The sequence below is a fragment of the Pongo pygmaeus genome, chromosome X, assembly GCF_028885625.2.
Source record: "Pongo pygmaeus isolate AG05252 chromosome X, NHGRI_mPonPyg2-v2.0_pri, whole genome shotgun sequence".
In the NCBI taxonomy this organism is placed as follows: domain Eukaryota; kingdom Metazoa; phylum Chordata; class Mammalia; order Primates; family Hominidae; genus Pongo; species Pongo pygmaeus.
The window spans coordinates 136,142,055-136,154,384 of NC_072396.2; the positions used below are offsets into that span (position 1 = coordinate 136,142,055).

The 12,330-nt window shown below is 41.4% G+C and overlaps 1 long non-coding RNA gene across 11 annotated transcripts in view; it reads right to left on the bottom strand.

Moving 5' to 3' along the window:
• Positions 1–12,330, bottom strand: part of LOC129025288 (uncharacterized) — a 136,369-nt gene that overhangs the window by 51,775 nt on the left and 72,264 nt on the right. For 10 of the 11 annotated variants that reach the window (XR_010125551.1, XR_010125546.1, XR_010125549.1 and 7 more), the window contains 4 exons: positions 9,870–9,968; positions 8,855–9,007; positions 4,523–4,836; positions 2,585–2,737 (listed from right to left, as the gene is read on the bottom strand). This is a non-coding gene — a long non-coding RNA (uncharacterized LOC129025288). The remainder of the gene's footprint in view (positions 1–2,584; positions 2,738–4,522; positions 4,837–8,854; positions 9,008–9,869; positions 9,969–12,330) is intronic. The other variant, XR_008497196.2, reaches the window with a different exon arrangement.

Below are 12,330 nucleotides of genomic sequence, written 5' to 3' on the forward strand. Positions count from 1 at the left end.
CTGTGCGGAGGTGGAAGAGGTTTGGGCTCCAGGCTAGGTCTTCTTGGCTTCTCCTGGAACTCCTGAAGAGAAACCTGGACATTGGCGATATCTTGGTGTAGAACCTGGAGAGTGAGGGGCTTGCAATGAAGCAGCAGCTGCCAGGCGGTCCTGGCACAGGAAGTCGTGGGGCGGGGTCTCTCGGTTCCTAGTGTAGGCAGGACTGCAGGAACCCTCTCAAACACAAATGGAGGCTCTTGGGGGCATCTGACTCATGTAATTGCCCCTTGGAGCAAGAGTCAGCAGGCTTTCATGTGCTGCCATCTTGCTATGGGTCTTTGGGTCTCTGGTAGCATAAGTACCGCGCAAAATCAACAAAGGTATTCCAAGGGAAATTTACAGGATTTGCTACTAGAACCTTCACCCTCCAGGTTCTATACCAAAATATCGCCAATGTCCATGTCTCTTTTAAGGCCTCAGACAAGAAGGCAAGGACTCCCAGCCTGGAGCCCAAGCCTCTTCCACTTCCCCACAGACCAGTCCTTCCCCAACAGGTAGTCCTCAGAGAACGCTGTAATAATGGCGTAGGGATTCACTAAACGACTTCCTCGCGATGGCAGTAGTGCTCCAGATATGCCAAGAAGCCCTGTCTTTGAGCCCAGGTCTTCCGCCCTTCCTGTCTGAAAAAACGCCACTCATAGACAAAGCACCACCAAACATGGATGCCTTCTATTTTGCCCAGTTTGGAGTCAGCTGGTCTTACTGCTGCACTTTTTCTTTTTGTTTTGCGCTTGAAATCAAACCAAGGCCTAAACCACCTGCCTCCATCAGGAATCTTGATCTTTCAAAAATGAAATCTCCTCCTGACCTAGTCTGTGTGGGTTTGATTTACTTCAGAGTTACAGGACCAGTAATTTCCGTGGCATCAAACTGTCTCTTTCAGGGGATAAGTTCGGTGGATGGACACACAAAAAGAAAAGGGCTGAAAGCTTGGAAAAGATCTTTCCAGTGAACAATTAAAAAATCCCAGGGGGAAGGGTGCGGTGGCTCACGCCTGTAATTCCAGCACTTTAGGAGGCCAAGGCGGGCAGATTGACTGAGGTCAGGAGTTGGAGACCAGCCTGGCCTGCGTGGTAAAACTCTGTTTCTACTAAAAATGCAAAAATTAGCTGGGGGTGGTGGCGGGCGTCTGTAATCTCAGCTACTCAGGAGTCTCAGGTGGGAGAATTGTTTGAACCCAGGAGACAGAGGTTGCAGTGAGCCGAGATTGTGCCACTGCGCTCCAGCCTGGGTGACAGAGGAAGACTCGGTCTCAAAAAAATAAAAATAAAAATAAAAATCCCAGGGATCTTGGACCTGGCTGCCTGATCAGACATCCAGAGAGTTCTTCGTATTCTAAGAGCCTTCTGTAGTGCATTGTAGGCAACAATTTCGCATGAGCCATTAGAGGAGAAACCAGGTTACGCACATTACCACATGCCATATATACTCCAAATGACATGATACTCATAGTACATATGTTTAATTCCCGTCAAGGTGGCTCAGAGTTTCATCTCATGGTCTCATCATTTAACATCAAAACACAGCATGTCACCATGCCATTACATATTCTTCAAATATTTCCTGAGAATTTATGGGGTGTGTGTGTTTGTGTTTGTGTTTGTGTGTGTCTCTGAGAGTTTTATAATTTGTCTTTTAGGTATAAGGATTACAGTACTCTCCAACTAGTAAATTGAAGCATAATGCTTAACAAAGATTAAGAAAAATCCATGTATTAATAACGAAGAAAACTGCTAGCATACAACTTGTCAAGGCAACTCATGAACTTTTGGATTATTTCCATGCATATCTTTCAATATGTACATACACTGTTAATTTCATGCAAAAAATAAATGTGTTAAAAGTGGATTACTGTGCACACTGTGGTGTGGATAAGACCAAGTGTGTATTTTACCGAATCTTTCAGATGTGTGAATTCATTTGAATGTCAACCGTACTAAGTTTATATGTCAACATGTCACGCCTTCGATATAAATAAAGGTAAATCTTAAAATAGGGCCTCAGGAATATTGCCTCAGAAAAGTAGACACTATCGCTGGGCGTGGTGGCTCACCCCTGTAATCCCAGCACTTTGGGAGGCCGAGGCGGGTGGATCACAAGGTCAGGAGATCAAGACCATCCTGGCTAACACGGTGAAATCCTGTCTCTACTAAAAATACAAAAAAAAAAAAAAAAAAAATTAGACGGGCGTGGTGGCGGGCGCCTGTAGTCCCAGCTACTCGGGAGGCTGAGGCAGGAGAATGGCGTGAACCTGGGAGGGAGCTTGCAGTGAGCCGAGATTGCGCCATTGCACTCCAGCCTGGGTGACAGAGCGAGACACTGCCTCAAAAAAAAGAAAAAATAAAGAAAAGTAGACACTACCAGATTTTTGTTTGAATGTTTACAGATACATACTTACATGTTTCAATAAAAAGGCCATGAAGAGACAAAGACACCAGAAACTATGACTACCTAACATTTTGCTCAATTTGTGTAAACATATTCCACTTTTAGCCATTTGCTTTTGGTTTCCATTGGATATTAAACTGAGAGGTTATCCACTCACCCTCATAAACTATCTCCTCTCTTTAAGAACTCAGTTTCTGCACGAGCAAGTCTTCCCATTTCTACTCTTTTTCACTCAGCATCGTATCTGCAGTGTTTTATCATGATGTCAAATAGTCTTCTCGTATTGGGAACAGACCTTCGTGATCCATGCCTAAGGAGAGAAGAGAAAAAAAGCTTACCCTTAAGGTCCTGGAGAAGAGCAAATCTAGGCACCAGGCCATGTAGTTCTTGTCCTGACTCTCTACCCAGGTTCCCTGGCAGTTCTACTCCATATCTGACCTAGGCAGTAGGCCTTACATGTTGAGGGGGAGGCCGATATGTAGTGGAGCTCTAACATAAGGGTACGGATAGCTCTCCAGCCTGACAAGACCCACACAGCCCTATGTGAATAGACACAAATACACAAATGACTATAAATGCTAATCAGATGGATCACAGGATTTTGTCTCATGGTTTCATTATTTAACATTGGAACAGAAATATTTTCCAGTGTCTTTAAAAGGCTGTGACTTACGACTGTGTCCTGTGACTTTGTTTTGTATGTGTCTTATTGTTTTTCAGTTAGGAATCAGTTCTATATTTTCTCATTATTAACAAAGCCATGGAACTTGCAAAGATAAAAATAACCATGTGCTGATCAAGAGAAAATCAATGTCATAAAATTGTGTATTAAACACTGATAAACAGTTCCATATTATGGGCCGGACGTGGTGGCTCACACCTGTAATCCCAGCACTTTGGGAGGCCGAGACGGGCAGAACACAAGGTCAGGAGTTTGAAACCAGCCTGGCCAGCATGGTGAAACCCCATCTCTACTAAAAATACAAAAAATTAGCCAGGCATGGTGGCACATGCCTGTAGTCCCAGCTACTCAGAAGGCTGAGGCAGAATTGCTTGAACACAGCAGGCGGAGGTTGTAGTGAGCCGAGATCATGCCACTGCATTCCAGCCTGGGCGACAGAGTGAGACTCTGTCTCAAAACCAAACCAACAAACAGTTCCATATTTACTCCCATTTTTTCAACACAGAGAAAAAGTTCTATCTATACAGTTAAACACGACAATAAATTTACATTTTAGTTGAATTTAGCTATACATAAGGTTGAAGAAAGTTTCACATATGATTCCTGAGGAGTTTTTCATATTCTCATAAAAAATTGGCAATATCTAAATTTAAGACAATAAAATATTTGCAGAGAACTTCTTGATTGGACTATTCATGAAAACATAAGTACTCGGCCGGTCGCAGTAGCTTATGCCTATAATCCCAGCACTTTGGGAGGCCGAGGCGGGTGGATCACGAGGTCAGGAGTTTACGACCAGCCTGGCCAACATGGTGAAACGTGACTCTACTAAAAATACAAAAATTAGCTGGGAGTGGTGGCAGGCACCTGTAATCCCAGCTACTCAGGAGGCTGAGGCAGTAGAATCGCTTGAACACGGGAGGCGGAGGTTGTAGTGAGCAGAGATTGTGCCTCTGTACTCTAGCCTCTGCGACAGAGTGAGACTCCATCTCAAAACAAACAAACAAACAAAAAATAAGTTCTCAATTTGCACTTTTAAGTATAATATATATATTTATACACATATAAACATGAATACATATTTATATGCAATATAAACATATGTATTATACACACTTATACCTCTGAAAACTGAAATTTTTAATTCTTCTTGAATTTTTATTCCTAATTCTTTCCTTAAAAATTGATCTTTGAAATCTCAAAAGAAAGATAACAAAATTCAATAAATGATAGTTGAAATAGGCATCTCTCACATTCAGTCACCTTGATGTGTGACCTAAGAAAACTGTAAGATGGATGCATTCACACAACTCACATGCCGCTAGAATGCTTCATTAGTGTCTCTGTTTATATAATGATGAATTAAAGACACGATTTGTTGGCCAAAAATACCATCTTCAAACATATACTCACTATAACACCGATCAGGATTAAAAATATATAGCATTGGCTGGGCACAGTGGCTCACAACTGTAATCCCAGCACTTTGGGAGGCCAAGGAGGTGGATAGCTTGAGCCCAGGAGTTCAAGACTAGTCCTGGCAATGTAGTGAGACCCCGTGTCTACAAAAAATCCAAAAAATAGCCAGGCATGGTGGCTTGCAATGGAAACCCCAGCTACTTAGGTAGTGGAGGTAGGAGGACCACCGGAGCCCATGGAGGTTGATACTGCAGTGAACCATGATCATGCCATTGCACTCCAGCCTGGGCAACAGAGTGAGACGCTGCCTAAAAAAAAAAAAAAAAAATATATATATATATGTATATATATGGCATTTAAAATTTTGTAATATACCTACAGACAGATATAAATATACACACACTCAACACAGTTTACTCTAAATATAATTGGATTCATATTGTTTGAAATTTTCTACAAAATCTTCAGCATCACCTTATACTCTTTGAATGTATCTACGTAAGTATTTACTTTTGAGTGTTTGAATTTTTTTCATATTTTACTCTAGAAGAACTTTAAGAAATTATAAAGCCGAAAACATATGATAGGTCAACCACAGTGAGAATAATCAATTTTCCCTTTGCACATATAATATGGACTTTATAAACAAATGTTCAAATTCCCCTGTAGTGCAACTGGTTCTTTTTCTTTTTCTTTTTTTTTTTTTAATTTTAGATATGGGGTTTCGCTATGTTGACCAGACCGATCTCGAACTCCTGGCCTCAAGCGATCCACCCACCTCTGCCTCCCAAAGTGCTAGTATTACAGGCATGAGGCACCAAGCCTGGCTGCCTTGTAGTATATCTGTTAAAACAAGTTTTCTTCACTGAAAACTTGAGTACTTTTCAAATATAATTAATTATTCATGGAAATAATGATAGGTTTAAAAGTACTGGCACTTTTAAAAACTGAGTTTGTAAAATTCATAAAACATAAAATTAACCATTAAAATGTGTGAAATTTAGTGGCATTTGTTATATTCACAATGCAGTGCAAGCATTACCACTATCTAGTGGCAAATCATTTTCATTACATTCAACTTGCTGGACCTGAAACTGTGAGGTAAATCATACCCAGATAGACTCAGTGAGCAGTATATTTAATTTCTGAAAGAACAAGATTCTTGATGAGCATGGGTGGTTTAGGCCTCATTTTGTTTAGAAATGGAAAAAAAAAAAAAAGCGAAATTCAACAGTAAGACCAGGTTGCACCAAACCGGACAAATCTCCAGGCAGCCATATTGGGTGGTGCCTTTGTCTCTGAGTGGCGTTTTTTCAGACGGGAAGGGTGGGAGAAAAGGGCGCCAAGATAGGGATTCCTTGAAAATGTGAAGCACGACTGCCACCGTGAGGAAATCGTTTAAAGACACAATACGCCATTACAGCGTCCTTCCCGGAAAGATTCGCTGTGGGGAAAAGTCTGAACTGTGGGAGGTGGCAGACTCGGGCTCCAGGCTAGGTCTTCTTGCTTTCTCCTCTAAGGCCTGAAGAGAGGCCTTAACACTGGCGGTATCTTGGTGTAGAACCTGGAGTGTGATGGGCTCGAAGTCAACCAGCAGCTGCCAGGAGGTCCCGGCACAGGAAGACGTAGGGCGGGGCCCCGGTTCCTCCTGGTATGGGCAGGACTGCAGGAACCCACTCAAACACACATGGAGGCTCTTGCGGGCATCTATCGCTTATTCCTGTCGCTTGGAGCAAGAGTCAGCCAACGTTCTCGTGCTGGCTATGGGTCTTTGGGTCTCTGGTAGCATCAGTACCGCTCACATAGAACAGGGTTATTCCAGGGGAAGTTTACAGGATTTGCTTTCAGAACGTTCACTCTCCATGTTCTATACCAAGATACCGCTAATATCCAGGTCTCTTTTAAGGCCTTAGACGAGAAGACAAGGACTCCTACCTAGCATGGAGCCCAAGCCTCTTCCACGTCCCCACAGACCGGACCTTGGCCAACAGGTAGTCCTCACGGGAAGAACCCTGTAATGGTGGAAGGGTTTTTTTTAAACGACATCCGCGCGATGGCAGTATTGCTCCACGTACAGGAAGAAGCCCTGTTTCAGCGTCCTCTTCTCCCGCCCTTCCTGCCTGAAAAAAAAGCCACCCATAGACAAGGCGTTCCAAACCTGGATGCTTTATATCTTGCAGTTTGGAGTTTGCTTGTCCTACTGCTGCACTTTTTCTTTTTATTTTCAACTTGAAATCAAACTAAAGCCCGGGCGCGGTGGCTCACGCCTGTAATCCCAGCACTTTGGGAGGCCAAGGAGGGCAGATCACCTGAGGTCGGGAATTCGAGATCAGCCTGACCAACATGGAGAAACCCCGTCTCTATTAAAAATACAAAATTACCCGGGCGTGGTGGCGCCTGCCTGTAATCCCTGCTACTCGGGAGGCTGAGATAGGAGAATCGCTTGAACCTGGGAGGCGGAGGTTGTGGGATCGCGCCATTGTACTCCAGCCTGGGCAACAAGAGAGAAACTCCGTCTCAAATAAAAAAAATAAATAAATAAATAAATAAAAGAAAAATCAAACCAAGGCCTAAACCACCTGCCCTTGTTCTTTCAAAAATTACATATTCTCCTGAACTAGTCTGTGTTAGTTTGATTTGCTTCAGAGTTACAGGTCCAGTAATTTCCGTGGCATCAAACCGTCTCTTTCATCGGATAAATTCGGTGGGTGAAAACACAAAAAGGAGAAAAGGGCTGTAAGCAGAAAAGATCTTCTCCGGCAAACAATTTAAAAATCCCAGAGGTCGGCCGGGCGTGGTGGCTCACGCCTGTAATCCTAGCACTCTGAGAGACCAAGGCGGGCGGATCACGAGTTCAAGAGATCGAGACTATCCTGGCCAACATGGTGAAACCTCATCTCTACTAAAAATACAAAAATTAGCCGGGCGTGGTGGTGGGCTGTAGTCCCAGCTACTAGGGAGCTGAGGCAGTAGAATCGCTTGAACCCGGGAGGCGGAGGTTGCAGTGAGCCGAGATCGCACCACTGCACTCCAGCCTGGGAACACAGCGAGACTCCATCTCAAAAAAACAAAAAATAAATCCCAGAGGTCTTCGACCTGGCTCCCCTGTGAGACATACAGGGAGTTCTCCCTAATCTGAGAGCCTTCTGAGCCTTCTGTGGTGCATTGTAGGCAACAATTTGGCATGAGCCACTAGAGGAGAAACCTAGGTGATGCTCATTACTGCATGCCATATATACTTCACATGGCATGATATTCAAATTACATATGTTTAATTCCTGTCACGGTTACTCCGAGTTTCGTCTAATGGTCTCATCGTTTAACATCAAAACACAGCATGTGCCCATGCCATTACATATTCTTCAAGTATTTCCTGAGACTTTATGGGCTGTGTGTGTTTATAATTATATGTTTCTCTGAGAGTTTTATAATTTGTCTTTTAGGTATAAGGATTACAGTATTCTCCAAATAGTAAATTAAAGAATAATGCTTGACAAATATTAAGAATAGTCCATGTATTAATAACGAAGAAAACCGCTACCATACAACTTGTCAAGGCAACTCATTTGGATTATTTCCATGCATATCTTTCAATAAGTACATTGTTAATTTCAGCAAAAAATAAATCTGTATTGAAAGTGGATTACTGTGTACACTGTGGTTTGGATCAGACCAAGTGTGTATTTTAAGAAACCTTTGAGGATTGTGAATTCATTTGAATGTCCACAGTACTAAGTCTTATTTTTCAACATTTCATGCCTTCACTGTAAATAAAGGTAAATTTTTTTTTTTTTTTTTTTTTGAGACGGAGTTTTGCTCTTTCGCCCAGGCTGGAGTGCACAGGCACCATCTCGGCTCACTGCAACCTCTGCCTTCTGGTTTCAGGTGATTCTCCTGCCTCAGCCTCCCGAGTAGCTGGGATTACAGGTGTGTGCCACCACACCCTGCTAATTTTTGTATTTTTAGTAGAGACGGGATTTCACTATGTTGGCCAGGTTGGTCTCGAACTCCTGACCTCGTGATTAGCCCGCCTCGGCCTCCCAAAGCGCTGGGATTACAGGCATGAGCCACTGCGCCTGGCAAATAAAGGTAAATCTTAAAATGCGGCCTCAAGACTATTACTTTAGTAAAGTAGACACTATCAGCTTTTTGTTTGAATGTGTACACATACATGACTACACGTTTCAAAAAGCAGGCCATGAAGAAACAAAGACACCAGAAACTATGGCTACCCAATATTTTGCTCAATTCGTGTAAACATATTCCACTCTTAGCCATTTGCTTTTGGTTTCCATTGGATATTAAACAGTGATGTAATCCACTCACCCTCATCAAGCATCTCCTCTTTTCAAGAACTCAGTTACTGCACAACCAAGTCTTCCCATTTCTACTCTTACTCACTCAGCATCATATCTGCAGTGTTTTATTATGATGTCAAATAGTCTTGTAGTTTTGGGGACAGACCTTAGGTTTCCATGCCTAAGGAGAGAAGAAAAAAAAAGTTTTACCCCTAAGGTCTTTCAGAAGAGCAAATCTAGGCACCAGGCCATGTGGTTCTTGTCCTGACTCCCTACCCAGGTTCCCTAGGAGTTTTACCGCACGATCTGACCAGTCATTAGGCCTTATATGTTGAGAGGGAGGCTGATATTTAGTGGGGCTCTAACATAAGGGTTCAGATAGCTCTCCAGCCTGAGAAAACACACACAGCCCTACTTGAATGGACACAAATACAGGAATGACTATAAATTCTAATCAGATGGATCACAGAATTTTGTCTCATGGCTTCATTATTTAACATTGGAACAGAAATTTTTTCCAGTGCCATTTAATGGCTATGACTTAAGACTGTCCTATAACTTTGTTGTATATGTGTCTTACTCTTTTTCATTAGGAATCAGTCCTATATTTTCTCATTAGTGACAAAGACATAGACCTTGCAAAGTAAAACAGTAACCATATGCTGATGAAGAGAAAAGCAATATCATAAAACTATATATTAAACACTGATAACCATTTCCATATTCACTCCCTTTTTTTCAATACACAGATAAAAAGTTCTATGTATACAGTCAAACACACAATAAATTTACATTTTAACTGAATTTAGCTATACATAAGGTTGAAGAATTGAAAGTTTCACATCTGATTATTGAGGAGTTTTTGATATTCTCATAAAACATTTGCAATATCTGAATTTTAGACAATAAAATATTTGCAAAGAACTTCTTAACTGGACTATTCATCAAAACATAAGTTCTCAATTTTCACTTTTAAATCTAAAAATACATATACATATATAAATATATATACATATATTAATTTTTTTTAGATGGATTCTCACTCTGTCTCCCAGACTGGTCTCGAACTCCCGACCTCAGGTGATCCGCCCGCCGCAGCCTCCCAAAGTGCAGGGATTACAGGCATGAGTCACTGCACCTGGCTAAAATATATATATATATTTAAACATACATAAACATATAAATACATATTTATATACAATATAAACAGATGTATAATACATACTTATACCTCTGAAAATTAGAATTTTTAATTCTTCTAGAATTCTTATTCCTAATTCTTACCTTAAAACTTTATCTTTAAAATCTTCAAAGAAAGATAACAAAATTCAACAAATTGTAGTTGAAATAGGCATCTCACACATTCAGTCACCTACATGTGTAACCTAAGAAAACTGTACGGCCAGGTGCGGTTGCTCATGCCTGTAATCCCAGCACTTTAGGAGGCCAAGGCGAGCGGATCACGAGGTCAGGAGTTCAAGACCAGCCTGGCCAACATGGTGAAGCCCCGTCTCCACTAAAAATTCAAAAATTGACTGGGCATGGTGACGCATGCCTGTAATCCCAGCTACTTGGGAGGCTGAGGCAGGGGAATTGCTTGAACCGGGACCCAGGAGATGGAGGTTGCAGTGAGCCGAGATCACACCACTGAACTCCAGCCTGTGCTACAGAGCGAGACTCCATCTCACAAAAACAAAAAGAAAACTGTAAGATGGATGCATTCACACTACTCACATGCAGCTAGAATGCTTCATTAGTGTCTCTGTTTATATAATGATGAATTGAAGATATGAATTTGTTGGCCAAAAATGCCATCTTCAAACATATACTCAGTATAACATCTACCATGATTAAAAATGTATAGCATTGGCTGGGCATAGTGGCTCACAACTGTAATCCCAGCACTTTGGGAGGCCAAGGCAGGTGGATAACTTGAGCTCAGGAGTTCAAGGACAGCCCTGGCAATGTAGTGAGACTTCATCTATACAAAAAATACAAAAATTAGCTGAGCATGGTGGTATGCAATGGAAGCCCCAGCTACATAGAAAGCAGAGGTGGGAGGACCACGTGAGCCCAGGGAGGTTGGTGCTGCAGTGAGCCATAATCATACCACTGCACTCCAGCCTAGGCAACAGAGTGAGACACGTCTAAAAAATCATACATATACAGCATTAAAAATTTTGTTATATACCTACAGACAGATATAAATACACACACTCAACACAGTTTAAATATAATTGGATGCATAACATTTGAAATTTTGTACAAAATCTTCAGTATCACCTTATTTTCATTGAATATATCTACATCAATATATACTTTTGAATGCTTGTAATTTTTTCACATTTTACTCTAGGAGAACTTTATGAAATTATAAAGTAGGAAACATGGTAGGTCAAACATAATGAGAAGAAATAATCACTTTTGCCTATGCACATATAATATGGACTTTTATAAACTAATGTTCAAATTCCCCTGTAGTATAACTGTTTTTTATTTATATTTTTAAAAAAACTTTAGATATGGGGCTTTGCTATGTTGATCAGGTTGATCTTGAACTCCTGGCCTAAAGTGATGCTCCCATCTCGGCCTCCCAAAGTGCTAGGATTAGAGGCATGAGGCACCGTGCCCGGCCACCTTATAGTATAACAGTTAAAACAAGTTTTCTTCACTGATAACTTGAGTACTTTTCAAATAGAATTAATCATTCATGGAAATAATGACAGCTTTAAAAGTATTGGCACTTTTTAAAACTGAGTTTGTAAAATTCACATAACATAAAATTAACCATTAAAATGTGTGAAATTCAGTGGTATTTAGTACATTCACAGTGCAGTGCAAGTACCATCTCTATCTATTGGCAAAGCATTTTCATTACCACAAAAGAAAACCCTGGACCCATTAAGCAGTCATTCCCCATTCCACTCTCTGCCCAGGCCCTGACAAACATTCATCTGCTTTCCCTCACTACTGATCATCTCAATAAGTGGTCTTTTTAGTCTTGTTTCTTACACTTAAGGTGTTTTCAAATTTCTTCCATTGGTTATCTTTTTGATATCTCTCTCTCTTTTTTTTTTTTAGATGGAGTCTTGCTCTGTTGCCCAGGCTCGAGTGCAGTGGTGCAATCTCGGCTCACTGCAACCTCCGCCTCCTGGGTTCAAGCGATTCTCCTGCCTCAGCCTCCCCAGTAGCTGGGATTACAGGCGCATGCCACTATGCCCGATAATTTTTGTATTTTTTAGTAGAGACGGGGTTTCACCATGTTGGCCAGGCTAGTCTGGAACTCCTGACGTCATGATCCATCCACCTCGGCTTCCCAAAGTGCTGAGATTACAGGCATGAGCCACGGTGCCCGGCCATGATATCTTATCTCTTCGATATAAATTGGGTTATCTATCTTTTTGTTTCTAGGTTTTAAGAGTTCTTTATATGTACTGGGTATTAGAAGTTTCTAGATAATTGATTTACAAATGTTTCCTCATATTGTGTAAATTGGCTTTTCAA